A 15994-nucleotide genomic window follows, 5' to 3' on the forward strand; every position below is an offset into this window, starting at 1 on the left:
TGAACCTGCGACTCTGTCATTCACCGAGTATGTGAGCTGCGGTTTGGGTCTCCGCTTCTCACTCACACAAAGCTGATAGTTTCAGCCCCCATTGATGCATATCTGCACCAAAACGATCCACTCTGATTCTGAGATTATTTAAGGTTACCCACAGGCTTCAGGGAAAGTCAGAACCTGAGGGTGCGATAGTGATAGGGGCTAGCGTTAGCTGGGCAGGGTGATGGTCTTGAGCCCACTCTTCGTTCCAGGCTTCTATTTTGTAGTTGCAGCTATGAAGAGTTGCTGATTGGTGGTAGAAGGGCAATGTGATTTCAGGCGTCAGGGCCAAGGCTTTGAGGATCTGGGACTAGGCTGTGTAAAGGATGCTCTTCATTTGCCCAAGCCTGCTGGGATATTTTGTATGATGCACATTCCAGTCTCAGTTTGGCTGGAGCAAGAACTGGAAGGAGATGTCTTGGAGGGCTTAAGGCAGTCAGTTATGATCCACAGTGTATCATTCAGCGGCACATCCAGCTTGGTGGTGTGGACACTTCGGCTCCAAACAGGGACAGCATACTCTGCAAAGCTAAAAATGGTTGCAAGAGCAGCAATGTGAAGAGTTGCCGCATTTGCACCCCAAGTTGATCCCGCCAAGCATCGAATAAGATTATTACAGGCGGACAGTTTCCCACATAGATCGTGGGGAAACTGTCCCACGTATATGATGTTTGTAAGTCAATTGCTAAACCAACTTCACTCCAAGATATTTAGGATGTGGGTTGTGCGGGACTGTGTTTCCATGGAATTTGATGTTTAATTGTTGCAGAGCTTCCCGGTTGTTCAAGTGGAAGGGGGTTGAGATTGTTTCATCTGTGCTCAGCTTGAGTCTCCAGGTTTGAAGAAAATCCGCTAGGTTTTCCATGTCCATGGATAATGTCTTTTCCACACTTTCCCAACTATTTCTTCAGTGTACTAACACTAGGTCATCCGCATAACCATATTGAGGTGAGGCAGTGTTTGGTAGATCGCTGATGTAGATGTTAAAGAGCATTGGTGATAGCGTTGAACCTTGTGGCAAACCGTTCTTGATTTTACGAAGGCGGTTTGTTTGTCCTGTGCTAGCCTTAAGTTTAAAACTGCAATTAAACAATGTATTAGTGATAAAGCGCACAAGATAGTGGTCTGGAATTGTAGGAAGGAGTTTTAATATCAAACCTTGGTGCCAGACATAACGCTGATCTTTGGCTTTGTGAGCCCTTCTATGTTCAGATGCAGCAGGGTGACGCCTTCCTGTAGGGCAGAGGTTCCTGGCCGCCCTGATGAGGGCACATGCTCCAGGTCAGAGTTAGACTGTGACAGCTGGCTTGACATTAACTCAGGATGGTTGCTTTGCTTTCACTCGAATTGTCAATATTCGCCAAAAAGATGAGACTCTTTGGTTACCGGGGTTAAAGTCTGTGTCGATTTTTGTGTTGGGTTTTTGCGTTTGGGAGTTTTTCTTTTCTTCCCGGGGTTAGATGGGACGGTCCCCTGGGGAGGTTTTGGGTGGGTTTTATGTTTTTTCTTGTGTGTTGGGTTATACTAGGGACTGTTTTGGGGTTTTGTTGATGCCAGCCGGCCTTCCAGCTGCGGTGCCCTGTCCTGCTGTCTGGGGTGGACCTTGGGAGCGTTGTGCTGTCTGCTTCCTGACGAGGACCCCGGAGGGAAGTGCTGTTCTCGGCCTGGTCTGTTCGGTCACCGGGAGGCTTCCCGTTAACGGGGGGGGGGGGGTACTGTTGTGTGTTGGGGGTGTGTGGCTGGACATTTTGGTGTTCTTTTCTTTCCTTTGCTCTCCAGGTGGCATGAAAACTGATTTGTCTGTGGAGAAGGTGCTGGCTGAAGAGTCCTTCACCCTCATCAACATCATGTGCAGCACCTGTGAATGGTGCTCACGTGCAGCCTTAAAGACTTTCAGCTGAAGCAGATAATTGGATGGCGTTCTGCATTTAAGTCATGTGTGATTCAAGCAGAATTGCCGGGAACTCGACCTTGTGATGTTCGTTTGTGAGACGCTGAGGACCGCGCCTGGGTTTGACACATCAAGCCTGTGAAGCAGGAAGGGTGAGGGACACATGCTGTCAGCACACATCAGAGGTGATTAATTGTTTGACTACTTGTTGATAGTAACTTGGTATTTTGTTACGCAGTATATTTGAATTGTGATGAGAATTGTGCAGCTTGCTTCTCACTGCTGTGGCGTGCGGACAAGTGATCCTCCACCTGTTGTGAGAAGCTGCTCATTTGCATAAAGCTTAAAATACAGACCTGAATGTGTTGCTGATAGTGTGTGTCTTTTGAAGGATATTAGTTGTAACTGCTGACTTACCTCACCTCTTCTATCCTTCGCAGAGAGTCGGTTTGTCGTGTCCACCTGGGGGGTGTTTGGCTGTAACAGTGAGTCCAGAAGCGCCGGGCTTCGATCCTTTTGGGCGCTGGAGAGCGTGCCAGCCTTCACTCCACCAGAATGACGCAGTTTTAGTTTCTACACATTATTATGCACCAGAGAGTGAAACAAATAAATTGTTTTTGTTATTGGAACCGCTTTCTGGTTATTTCAGCGCTGGGTTCCGTCAGACGCAGGTCCGCTCCTCAACCCGCGTCGACACATAACAGTGACGTTCTTCACCCCTCACTCCAAACCAGATAAGTAGTACTTTCAGGCTCTGCACGAACTGTGTTCCTGTGTAGGAGGTGGAGATTTCCCTACAGAAAGAAACTGAACTGTTTTTGCTGATTGTACACACACCCACCATAAACTGTCTTTGCTTCCTGCCAGCAGTACCAGATCTGACAGCTGGAGACCATGGCCACCTGGGGACTCAGGACTTGGCGGCTCCAGTGTGCTCCAGATCCATTGGCAGGGGAAATTGTGTGGGACCCTGCTCTTCTCTGGACAGGCATCTTCTATCCTCGAGCCTGCCCACACGTCACCTTTGTATCATTGACTTTGTTCCAAATCTGCATTTGTATGTATTCCGTTGTGCACATTCCACAACATTAAATTGTTATACTTTTGACTTTCCATTGTCCGTTCATTTACGCCCCCTGTTGTGGGTCCGTGTCCCTACACTTTCCCAACAGTTTCAAGATCATTGTGTGGCCATGCTGATGTATAAATGGTTGAATCATCTGCATAAATTACTATACTAGCTTTATGTAAAATATATGGTAAATCATTCGTGAAAAACTGCAAATAATAATGGACCAAGGCAACTCCCTTGTGGCACTCTGCATAATACCCTCCTGGTGTTAGAAAAACTGCCATTAAAAAACATTGTGTTCTGTTAGATAAGTAACTATAGAACCAAGTCAGAGCTGATAGCTCAAAACCATAACAAGCAAGTTTTTCCAGTAACAAATCATGGTCAATAATATCAAAAGCACCAGAGAGATCGAGAAACACAGTATCAACTATGTTCTTCTTTTCAATGTCTCTGAACCAATCATCCAACATATGAGTCAACACCGTGGCAGTGGAGTGACGCTTTCTGTACACATGTTAAAAATCAGTAATTAAGTTATTAGAAGAAAAATAGTTATATGGGCTAAAACAGGAGCAATACAATCAGCTGATAGTTTGAGAAGCCTACTGTCAAGGCCACCCACACCCAGGGGCTTATCTTTACACGATTTCAGCAATTCCCTTACCTTATGTTGTCAGTGGCACTGCCACATAAGGCAGGAGAATAAATATCTTTTGTTGAGTAAACATCACTTTTTAAATTAAATACTCAACACCTGAAGAAAATGATTAAAATAATACTGCCCAATTGAATTTTCAATTTTTACAGTATTTCAGATGGGCAGCTGGTCTGCTCTGTGTAAGCCTGATCCCGTCAGCTAAGCAGAGCAGGATCTGGTTAGTACTTGGATGGGAGACCTCTTTGAAACGCCAGCGGCTGTGTGTGTTTCTCCAGGTAAGACTGGAGTTGCGTCAGGAAGGGCATCCAGCGTAATACCTGTGCCAATTACCAATGCGGATCTGGCTGTATCCGCTGTGGCGACCCCGAGCAAAAACCAGGAGCAGCCAAATGAACATCAACAGTATTTCAGATGGACTGCATTTATATAGCACTTTTCCATTTGCATCAGATGCATGCCTCATATTCACCCACTCACTGATCGATAACAGGGTGCTGCCATGCAAGGCGCTCACACCGGGACAACTTTGGGATTAAGGGCCTTGCTCAAGGACCCTGAGTGATTTTCTGGTCAGGCTGGGGTTTGAACCGAGGATCCTCTGGTCTCAGACCATCACCTCCCAATCATTTCAGTCAAGCAAAGTCAATATTTTTCAATAGAGGAAAAACTGCTTGGTCAAAGGCTTTGCCTTCATTATATTACGACATATAGACTAAAAATGCTCATTAAAAAATTAGACTTGACTTGGGACTGTTGTGTGGGCCGCTGAAGAGGAGGTACTGCTGGCCCACCACCACCAGATGGCGCCCTGCTTGGAGTGCGGGCTCCAAGCACGAGAGGGCGTCGGAGCCGCTGGAGGTGACAGCTGTCATCTATCAGCACCAGCTGTCACCCATCACCACCACTATAAAGACCGGACTGCAACTCCACCTCCTCGCCGAGAAATCTTCTACCATACAGGTAATTTTCTCTGCTGACTTAAATTCGAGTATTAGTCTGATCTCTTTTTGCAGCCGTTTTCCTGGGACGGATACCCTGTCTGTGGAGTTGGCGTTTGGTGTGGACTGCGACGGCTTCGCCTCACACCCCACCCAGATAAGTGGTTATCTCAGGAGCTGCACGAGTGTGTGATTGGAGGTGGAGGTTCTCCCTCCTTACTGAACACAGACTGTGGGATTACTGAGTGTGCGGACTCACGCTCATCCAGAACTGTTTCTGTTCTCTGCCAGCAGTACCGGGTCTGACTGCTGAAGACAGTGGCCACCTGGGGCGCAGGGCTTGGCGGCTCCGGTGTTCTTCAGGTCCGTTGGTGGTGAGGCTTGTGTGGGTTCCGGCTTTTCTCTCACCGGACGTCTCCTATCTTCGAGCCTGCCACACGTCACCTTTTTGTTGGATTGATATAACACATTTGTATCTGTCTGTATTACGTTGTGCACCTTCACAACATTAAATTGTTACTTTTTGGCTATTCCATTGTCCCTTCATTAACGCCCCCTGTTGTGGGTCCGTGTCACGACACTTCCCCAACAGAGACTTGTTGATTCATGATTTGAAAGTGACTTGATGGTGACTTTGTCCCTCCTCTGCTATATTGTGCAACTTTTTAGTGTTGCATCTCTTGTCCAGCTTTCCGAAGTGGAGCAGAGAAAGATTTTTGTAAATGTTACTTATTTATAAACTGCCTCAAAATTGTTCCAAATCCAGTCAAGTAAAACTTACATGGTGGCTTTTCATGTGACGCCAGAGTCACTTTTTTATATGTTTGTTTGTTTTTAATTGATCAAGACAAATAGCAGAGTGGGTGTCTGGCCCCACACACCAACATGGACATACATTAGACTTGTTTTTTTCCTATGGTCTGCTTGTGTCAAACTTAGAAATCGGTGACTTTGGTCTTTCTGATCATGCACCCGTCTTTTTAGTGTTGAACTCTCTTGTGTACCTGAGAAGTGCTGCGCATCTGTCAGACTCCGTTGGGCTTTTAACCCCCTCACTGCCGAACGTTTTTCTGCTCCCTGTTTCACCCGCGGCTGATATGGAGGAGCTGTGCTGTCGGTTTAACTCCCCCTGTCTTTCTATAATGGACTCTGTGGCTCCTCTAAAACCCAGGCGGTCTAAGTCTAGATCTGAACCCTGGCTTAATGAGAACCCGTGCTGCCAGAAGGGAATGTCGCAGAGCTGAACGCAGGTGGAAGGACAAGCTGCAGGTTTCATTTCTAATTTTAAAGAACCGTTGGGGCCACTATCAAAGCAGTGTCAGAGTCCAAAAGAGAGTATTTGTCACATTGTAATGGAAAACTACAAGAACCCCCATGTATGTCTGGAAACACCCACTGACTTATGTAACAGTTTTCTACATTTTTTTTTTTTTTTTATTGACAAGGTTGCTTCTGCAAGAGCTCATTTCTCCACCCACCTTTGACCCCTCTGTCTCTGCTCCCTGCCCTGCGGTTTTTAACAGATTTGAACCTGCGACTCTGTCATTCACCGAGTATGTGAGCTGCGGTTTGGGTCTCCGCTTCTCACTCACACAAAGCTGATAGTTTCAGCCCCCATTGATGCATATCTGCACCAAAACGATCCACTCTGATTCTGAGATTATTTAAGGTTACCCACAGGCTTCAGGGAAAGTCAGAACCTGAGGGTGCGATAGTGATAGGGGCTAGCGTTAGCTGGGCAGGGTGATGGTCTTGAGCCCACTCTTCGTTCCAGGCTTCTATTTTGTAGTTGCAGCTATGAAGAGTTGCTGATTGGTGGTAGAAGGGCAATGTGATTTCAGGCGTCAGGGCCAAGGCTTTGAGGATCTGGGACTAGGCTGTGTAAAGGATGCTCTTCATTTGCCCAAGCCTGCTGGGATATTTTGTATGATGCACATTCCAGTCTCAGTTTGGCTGGAGCAAGAACTGGAAGGAGATGTCTTGGAGGGCTTAAGGCAGTCAGTTATGATCCACAGTGTATCATTCAGCGGCACATCCAGCTTGGTGGTGTGGACACTTCGGCTCCAAACAGGGACAGCATACTCTGCAAAGCTAAAAATGGTTGCAAGAGCAGCAATGTGAAGAGTTGCCGCATTTGCACCCCAAGTTGATCCCGCCAAGCATCGAATAAGATTATTACAGGCGGACAGTTTCCCACATAGATCGTGGGGAAACTGTCCCACGTATATGATGTTTGTAAGTCAATTGCTAAACCAACTTCACTCCAAGATATTTAGGATGTGGGTTGTGCGGGACTGTGTTTCCATGGAATTTGATGTTTAATTGTTGCAGAGCTTCCCGGTTGTTCAAGTGGAAGGGGGTTGAGATTGTTTCATCTGTGCTCAGCTTGAGTCTCCAGGTTTGAAGAAAATCCGCTAGGTTTTCCATGTCCATGGATAATGTCTTTTCCACACTTTCCCAACTATTTCTTCAGTGTACTAACACTAGGTCATCCGCATAACCATATTGAGGTGAGGCAGTGTTTGGTAGATCGCTGATGTAGATGTTAAAGAGCATTGGTGATAGCGTTGAACCTTGTGGCAAACCGTTCTTGATTTTACGAAGGCGGTTTGTTTGTCCTGTGCTAGCCTTAAGTTTAAAACTGCAATTAAACAATGTATTAGTGATAAAGCGCACAAGATAGTGGTCTGGAATTGTAGGAAGGAGTTTTAATATCAAACCTTGGTGCCAGACATAACGCTGATCTTTGGCTTTGTGAGCCCTTCTATGTTCAGATGCAGCAGGGTGACGCCTTCCTGTAGGGCAGAGGTTCCTGGCCGCCCTGATGAGGGCACATGCTCCAGGTCAGAGTTAGACTGTGACAGCTGGCTTGACATTAACTCAGGATGGTTGCTTTGCTTTCACTCGAATTGTCAATATTCGCCAAAAAGATGAGACTCTTTGGTTACCGGGGTTAAAGTCTGTGTCGATTTTTCACCGTTTTCCATTTAATATATCAAGATATATTTCATTCCATGCTAACACGCTGAAAAACTGATAAAAAGTAAGATTTATTTAATCATAATTTGGTGGTGTGTAAACCTTTTACACAGTTAAACGAATAAAATGACAGGAGTGTTAAATGTTTGAATAATTTACCTGTTGTGTTGTGAAGAGGAGCGACGACGAGGTGGCTGATTAACTCTCAAAATCCACTAAAAACTTTGTCTGACTTTAAAGACTAAATTCTCACTTTACCAGTTAAGTAATTTAGGAGTTAATATGAATAAAACTGGCAGATTGAGCGATAAAACACTGCTGCAGGTTGAAACACACACGCTGTCACACAAACTGAGTCAAACTGCACAAAGAACTAAATCATAAAGCATAAATAAATGTCACAAAAAGAGGCACTTCCTGTCAAACGTTATAAAGTCATTAACTGGTCAGATGTGATCAGAAGTAGAATTGTGGACATTTACATACACAACCATGTTTATGACCCCCCCACACTGCAAAATCAGCACTTTTTGTAATAGAGTTCCATTGTGTTGCAAATCACTGAAATATATTAAATTAATACTGGACAAAGAACTGCCAATATATGCACAATTTTTCAAATTAATGGACTCTGAATGTGTTGAGCTTTACTCATTAGGAAGACTGATTTGACCTTATTTATCCTTCAGTGTCGATGTTTGTTTATTTTGTGTCATGTCGATGTTATTTGTATATTAAAGTCTGTGCTTTTATAAATGGTGGTTCAGTTTTGAGTTTGTTTTGTTGTCTTTTTTTTTAATATGCTATGTTGACTTGCCTAGTTAATGTTCAATAAAAACACTTGTCTTAAAAACATTAAAATTCATTATTTCCTCCTGTAAATATTCCATGTGATTAACAGTGTGTGTGCTGAATCAGCTTTACTGCATGACACTTAATTTCAGAATGATCATTATAGGATAAATTTATTTCAGTTTATTCTTCACTGTATCACATCCTGTGGGTCAATAGCTGATGTATGTTCTGAACAGTGTGTGAATCTGAAATTTTCAGAAATTGGACCTGGTTCATATCAGAGTTCTACTGCTGTACAAAACTTCTAAAAGTGTGCAAATATTTGTCCAGAAGTGGAAGTATTCTTCAAAAATACAACCTTTTTTATGCATTTCAGAAACATGAAGCCCTAACCCTTAACCCACTCCTAATCCATGTAAAATAATCTGCACGGTTGCTTGGCAACTGCGACATCAGGTTTTGCGTCCAAATGTTTCAACACTGGAATCGCTGAATGCACTTCCAGAAATGATGGTCAGATTCTGGAGTTAAAAATCAATCAATCACTTCAATTTCAGTTTCAATTTATTTCATTTATATCGCACCAAATCACAACAAAGTTGTTTCAGCATGTTTCACACAAGTAAGGTCTAACCTTACCAACCCCTAGAGCAAGCACAGAGGTGACAGTGGTAAGGGAAAAACTCCCTCTGATGATTTGAGGAAGAAACCTCAAGCAGATCAGACTCAAAGGGGTGACCCTCTGCTTGGTCCATGCTACCGACACAATAGACAATACAGGAAATTTTGGGAGGCCTGGAGAAGAAAACATTATCTCATCAAATAAACAATTTAAACAAGGTTCCAGTAGATTTGAGAAAATGGAATTATTCATTAAATCTCCTGAATGTCTAATTGGCATAATTTGGAGTTAATTACAGTAATTTTGGCAGTATTTAAAGTGCCTACCTGAAGAATCAGTGATTTATTGCTTTCAAGAAGAAAAACTATGATAAAGAATGAAACCAAGTTTTCTGGAGCACAATTCTGGATCTCCACAAGTCAGGATCCTCCTTAGGGACCATCTCAGAGAAATTCATAGCACCACAAACAACTGTGCAAACTGTTACACAAAACTACACAACGCTTTGGGCAGCGCAGACTTTGTATCATAGAGGAAGGAGGCCTGCCCAAATCAACATGTTCTAGTTCTAAAGGTCCATCAGAACCTCAGAATCACAACTCAAGAACTGATGAAGTGTGACATTGTCCTCAGACAGCACTCCATCAGCATAACCTATTTTCCTTCTCTGTTTTTTTTTTTTTAAGTAGGTGAAACAAGTTTGATCAGAAACTCTTCAGTCTCATCACTAAACCGTGTGAACAACATGATGGTCTTCTTTTAGTCAGCATGTTGTGCAGTTTGACATCAACTAAAGATTTACTTCAGCTGAAGTTGCGAACTAGTTACACACGATGGCGCCATTTAGTCGAGGACGTTCAATTGTCACCTTAAGGATTTTTTTTTTTTTTTTTTTTTTTTTACAGTTAATCAAAAAGAATCAGAAATAGAATCAGAATAAGAAATACTTTATTCATCCGAAAGAGAAATGAGTGTTTCATTGCAGTAGCTCTCACTAAGAATAGAACTAGAAATAAAAATAGAAAAAATATCCACGGACTGAAAGAATTATAATAAATAGAAAAATAAGAGAAAAAGACATAAAATAAAATAAAAACATCAACCCCTGAAGAAAATTACTAAAATAATATTGCCCAATTGAATCTTCAATTTTTACAGTATATCAGTTAATATTTTCCCACAGAGAAAAACGATGTTCGGTCAAAGGCTTTGCCTTCATTATCCATCCATCCATCCATCCATCCATCCATCCATTTTCTTCGGCTTTATCCGGAGTCGGGTCGCGGGGGCAGCAGCTCAAGCATAGCCGCCCAGACCTATTATTTATTATATCAAATGACAAAGGTACCTCCAAGTCTCGCGATGATTTGTTAGGTAGGAGCTGTTTTGATGCGGAAGTTTGCAGATGTTTGAAAATTTTGTCGGATTTTTATCCATTTGTATGTATAAATAAAACGCGCAGGGCCTTTGTTGACTGTTTGATCAGGTAAGAATGCGACGATAGATAAAACGTGTCAGTAACTGCTGGCTTGCTTTCTAGTTTTAAGTAATCTAGCTTTAGCTAAGCTAACGAAGCTAACAAGACGTTGTAATTCATTGATGTTTTTTTTTTTTTTTGCCGTGAGGTGCTGCGTATAAAACTCCTACAGTATATCTCTGACACTTTAAAGGTTACAAATAAAGGAGAAGGTGAGTGTAGTTTTATCATTTCAGTTCAAAACATGCCAGATGCTTGTGGATGGCGCCCCTGGACGTTTATTTTATGCGAGTTATTAACATGGTGAAATAAGGCTGTGTGAAATAAGTAGATCACTTTGATTTTTGTTTTATTTTAAGTTACTGATGCACAGTGCTTACATCTGATGAACAGGTGCACTTCTATTTTTATTTAGTTTTTGTAATTTAGTTGCCTACCTAACAGTTAATTGAAATATTATTATTTACAGAATGAAAAAAGCCTTAGTAACAGACTGTTCACCTAAATTTTCAAAAAAAAATATTTGCTAAATTGTGCGCAAACTTTCAAATGTAAAGATCCACCTAACAATGCCAGTATCTGTGCAGCAGAATGAAGGTCCAAGTCTTTAGGTAAGTTTAACAGTTTATTTGTTTAGTGCATCAGATCAAATCAATTTTATTTACATAGCGTCAAATCACAACAAACAGTTGCCCCAAGGCGCTTTATATTGTAAGGCAAAAGCCATACAATAATTACAGAAAAACCCCAACGGTCAAAACGACCCCCTGTGAGCAAGCACTTGGCGACAGTGGGAAGGAAAAACTCCCTTTTAACAGGAAGAAACCTCCAGCAGAACCAGGCTCGGGGAGGGGCAGTCTTCTGCTGGGACTGGTTGGGGCTGAGGGGAGAGAATCAGGAAAAAGACATTCTGTGGAAGAGAGCAGAGATCAATCACTAATGATTAAATGCAAGGTGGTGCATACAGAGCAAAAAGAGAAAGAAACACTCAGTGCATCATGGGAAACCCCTAGCAGTCTAAGTCTATAGCAGCATAACTAAGGAATGGTTCAGGGTCACCTGATACAGCCCTAACTATAAGCTTTAGCAAATAGTTTTAAGCCTAATCTTAAAAGTAGAGAGGGTATCTGTCTCCCTGATCCGAATTGGGAGCTGGTTCCACAGGAGAGGAGCCTGAAAGCTGAAGGCTCTGCCTCCCATTCTACTCTTAAAAACCCTAGGAACTACAAGTAAGTCTGCAGTCTGAGAGCGAAGCGCTCTATCGGGGTGATATGGTACTATGAGGTCCCTAAGATAAGATGGGACCTGATTATTCAAAACTTTATAAGTAAGAAGAAGAATTTTAAATTCTATTCTAGAATTAACAGGAAGCCAATGAAGAGAGGCCAATATGGGTGAAATATGCTCTCTCCTTCTAGTCCCCGTCAGTACTCTAGCTGCAGCATTTTGAATTAACTGAAGGCTTTTCAGGGAACTTTTAGGACAACCTGATAATAATGAATTACAGTAGTCCAGCCTAGAGGAAATAAATGCATGAATTAGTTTTTCAGTATCACTCTGAGACAAGACCTTTCTAATTTTAGAGATATTGCGCCAATGCAAAAAAGCAGTCCTACATATTTGCTTAATATGCGCATTGAAGGACATATCCTGATCAAAAATGACTCCAAGATTTCTCACAGTATTACTGGAGGTCAGGGTAATGCCATCCAGAGTAAGGATCTGGTTAGACACCATGTTTCTAAGATTTGTGGGGCCAAGTACAATAACTTCAGTTTTATCTATTTAAAAGCAGGAAATTAGAGGTCATCCATGTCTTTATGACTGTAAGACATTCCTGCAGTTTAACTAATTGGTGTGTGTCCTCTGGCTTCATGGATAGATAAAGCTGGGTATCATCTGCGTAACAATGAAAATTTAAGCAATGCTTTTTAATAATACTGCCTAAAGGAAGCATGTATAAAGTGAATAAAATTGGTCCTAGCACAGAACCTTGTGGAACTCCATAATTAACCTTAGTCTGTGAAGAAGACTCCCCATTTACATGAACAAATTGTAATCTATTAGATAAATATGATTCAAACCACCGCAGCGCAGTGCCTTTAATACCTATGGCATTCTCTAATCTCTGTAATAAACTTTTATGGTCAACAGTATCAAAAGCAGCACTGAGGTCTAACAGGACAAGCACAGAAATGAGTCCACTGTCTGAGGCCATAAGAAGATCATTTGTAACCTTCACTAATGCTGTTTCTGTACTATGATGAATTCTAAAACCTGACTGAAACTCTTCAAATAGACCATTCCTCTGCAGATGATCAGTTGCTGTTTTACAACTACCCTTTCAAGAATTTTTGAGAGAAAAGGAAGGTTGGAAATTGGCCTATAATTAGCTAAGATAGCTGGGTCAAGTGATGGCTTTTTAAGTAATGGTTTAATTACTGCCACCTTAAAGCCCTGTGGTACATAGCCAACTAATAAAGATAGATTGATCATATTTAAGATCGAAGCATTAATTAATGGTAGGGCTTCCTTGAGCAGCCTGGTAGGAATGGGGTCTAATAGACATGTTGATGGTTTGGAGGAAGTAACTAATGAAAATAACTCAGAACAATTGGAGAGAAAGAGTCTAACCAAATACCAGCATTACAACTTACGGGTTATCTGCTTTAAGCTGCGAGTTTGTGAGTTATACCACGGAGTCAGGCACTTCTGATTTAAGGCTCTCTTTTTCAGAGGAGCTACAACATCCAGAGTTGTGCTCAGTGAGGATGTAAAACTATTGATGAGATAATCTATCTCACTCACAGAGTTTAGGTAGCTACTCTGCACTGTGTTGGTATATGGCATTGGAGAACATAACAAAGAAGGAATCATATCCTTAAACCTAGTTACAGCGCTTTCCGAAAGACTTCTACTGTTATGAAACTTATTTGTGCATAATAATGCATAATGTGCATTATAATAGTGCATAATGTGCATAATAATAAACATCTCAATGCACTTACAATAAAATAAATAAAATTAAAACAAATATATAACTAAAATGATAAAATATAGTATTAGCTTAAAATGCTTGTTTAAAATAATATAACTTTAAGTGTCTCTTAAAATTGTCCAAATTTAGGGTTTTAATGTCACTGGGTAGAGAGTTCCACACATGTGGCACAGCGTGTGTGAAAGCTCGGGTCCCAACCTGAGTTCGACATCTAGGAACCTTCAAGTTGAGCTGGCTACTGGATTGTAGGGTACGCTGTGGGCTGTACACTTCAATAAGATCTCTTAAGTAAGGTGGTGCTAGCCTGTTCAGACATTTATATGTCAGAAGGGCAATCTTAAAGGAAATACGATATTTCACCAGTAACCAGTGGAGATCTTTCAACAATGCTGTGACATGATTGTATTTCCTGGCCCCACACACCAGGTACAACTGTATGGTTGTGACCCTTGTTGGCTAAATGTATGGCAACAGTTGTGGGTTTCTTTAGCGGCTCCTTGCTGGTCTTGCTGGAAGGACTTCATGTTAAATGACTGGTTACTTAAAGAGATTTCAAGTTCATAAGTCATTTTCTACTGTGTGCATACATAGAAAACACAGCAGAAACAAGATATTTCTCACAAAGTAATTGTCACTTATGGTAATCAATTAAGGCAGTCAATTTTTTCATCTCCCCCCAGCCAGGAAACAAGATAAAATATTACTGGCATTCCTTTCCTAATATTAGAGCAGTGTGCTCATAGAGTGCAAACCTCCATCAACACTAGTTTCCAATTCTACTAATTTTTACCTTGGAATACAATTTTTAAGGTCAAAGTCCTGTTAGAAGTGGCTTTTCATAAGCTAATAAAATATAATACATATTATTATATGGTATGGTATTTTGCCAACTTCTGATTGGCCCATTCGCCACTTTCTGAGCTGTACCACATCCCGAATTGACCGCTGTTGGAGCCGAGTAGACTGTGCGTGCGAAACGAGTACACCTCGTGTGCAGCGTAGCGCTAGCTAATCGAGCGACGCCTTCTATCGATAGCGACCAATCAGATAACGCGATACAACGCCTACTTTGGCTGTCAGTTTGTTGACAAGATGGCAGAAGACAGGTTTGCGTCTGTTAGCGACGCTGGCTTAAAATTAATTTTACATGAAAAAGATGCGAAGAACATCCACAGGAATACGCAGTCAGCAGCCAACCTGTTTCGCAAATACGTCACTGAAAAGGGACATGCGCCAAATTTTGAAACTTATGACAGACGGATGCTTGACGGAGTACTCGGTCGATTTTACACGGAAGCTAGACAGGCGAATGGTGAACTTTATAAGAAAACAAACTTGATGACTTTTCATCACGGACTTAACAGGCATCTCCAGTTGATCGATGGGATGTCAGTTGGTGCAGTATGACAGTAATAATAAAGAGTTGAAACTTGAGATTGATTTTTCAGTTTTAGTATGCTTGACAAACTCCCAGTTTTCTTGTTTACCATATAATAAAGCAGTTATAGACTTTTGATGAGGTGTACTCATGATTATGCTGACCTGGTCAGGATGGGGTTCACCGAGGCCGAGGTGAACCCCATCCTGACCAGGTCTGCATAATCACAGGTACACCTCATCAAAAGTCTATAATTGTATAATATAGATCAAAAGGGCTTTTCAATGTTAAAATCAGATATCCGCTAAATCTGCAATACGGATCAGATGCGGATCAAACTTAGTCTATTCATTGAGAGTGCCAGTTTGCACCTCATTGTCACAAATGAGAGTGATTGAGGCACTTTTGATTGAGATATAATGCAAAATGTACACCAAATGGGCTTTTCAATATTAAATTCAAATGTCAACAAAATCCACAATCTGTATCAGATCTGGTGTTCTGTTAAGATGTGCGGTCTTGTCGAATTGTGCGTCTTGTCGCATAAATTGACAGTTCCGTGTCCCGATCATATTGTGCTGTAAATGCAGCATGCACATGCAAATTTTACCTTTTTAAAATTGAAAAGAAACTTATTGCTGTTGTATTTTCGTTCCTCGGTCGGGGAGTTCAACGCGGTAAAGAGAGACATGTCAACCCGACGAGGAGAGGTCTGAAAGTCTCGTTAGAGAGAACTGCGCATGGCCATGCATGCGCAGTTGCGCAGAGGGCTGGCCTCTCGACAAGAATGACATCTCATCAGAACACCGGATCAAACTTTGTCAGACGATAGTGAGTGCCAGTCTGCACCTCACTTTCAAATATGACAGTTATTGGAGCATGGTTTGATTAAGATATAGCCTAATGTAAAATACACATTAAATGTAGTTTTCATTGTTAAATTTAAATGGCCATAAAATCTGTAATCTGGGTCAGATCTGGATCAAACTTTGTCGGTTCATTAAAGGATGCCATCCTACATAAAGTTGTCAAATATGAAAGCAATTTGATCTTTTTTGACATATTTATTAATTTTTGACAATTAGTTCAGTATTAAAGCTAGTATTAAAGTTTTTTTTCCTGACTTTACCCTTTGACCTATGACCTT

The 15994-nt window shown here is 41.7% G+C and overlaps 1 protein-coding gene across 4 annotated transcripts in view; it reads left to right on the forward strand.

Annotated features, from left to right (window-relative positions):
* Positions 1-10351: 10351 nt before the first annotated feature.
* LOC117511169 (STAM-binding protein-like A) overlaps positions 10352-15994 on the forward strand; it is a 42785-nt gene continuing 37142 nt past the window's right edge. For all 4 annotated transcript variants that reach the window (XR_004560903.1, XM_034171151.1, XM_034171150.1 and 1 more), the window contains exon 1: positions 10352-10480. The gene's annotated coding sequence lies outside the window, so the exon portion shown is untranslated. The remainder of the gene's footprint in view (positions 10481-15994) is intronic.

The sequence above is a fragment of the Thalassophryne amazonica genome, chromosome 5 (genome assembly GCF_902500255.1).
Source record: "Thalassophryne amazonica chromosome 5, fThaAma1.1, whole genome shotgun sequence".
Taxonomy (NCBI): Eukaryota; Metazoa; Chordata; class Actinopteri; order Batrachoidiformes; family Batrachoididae; genus Thalassophryne; species Thalassophryne amazonica.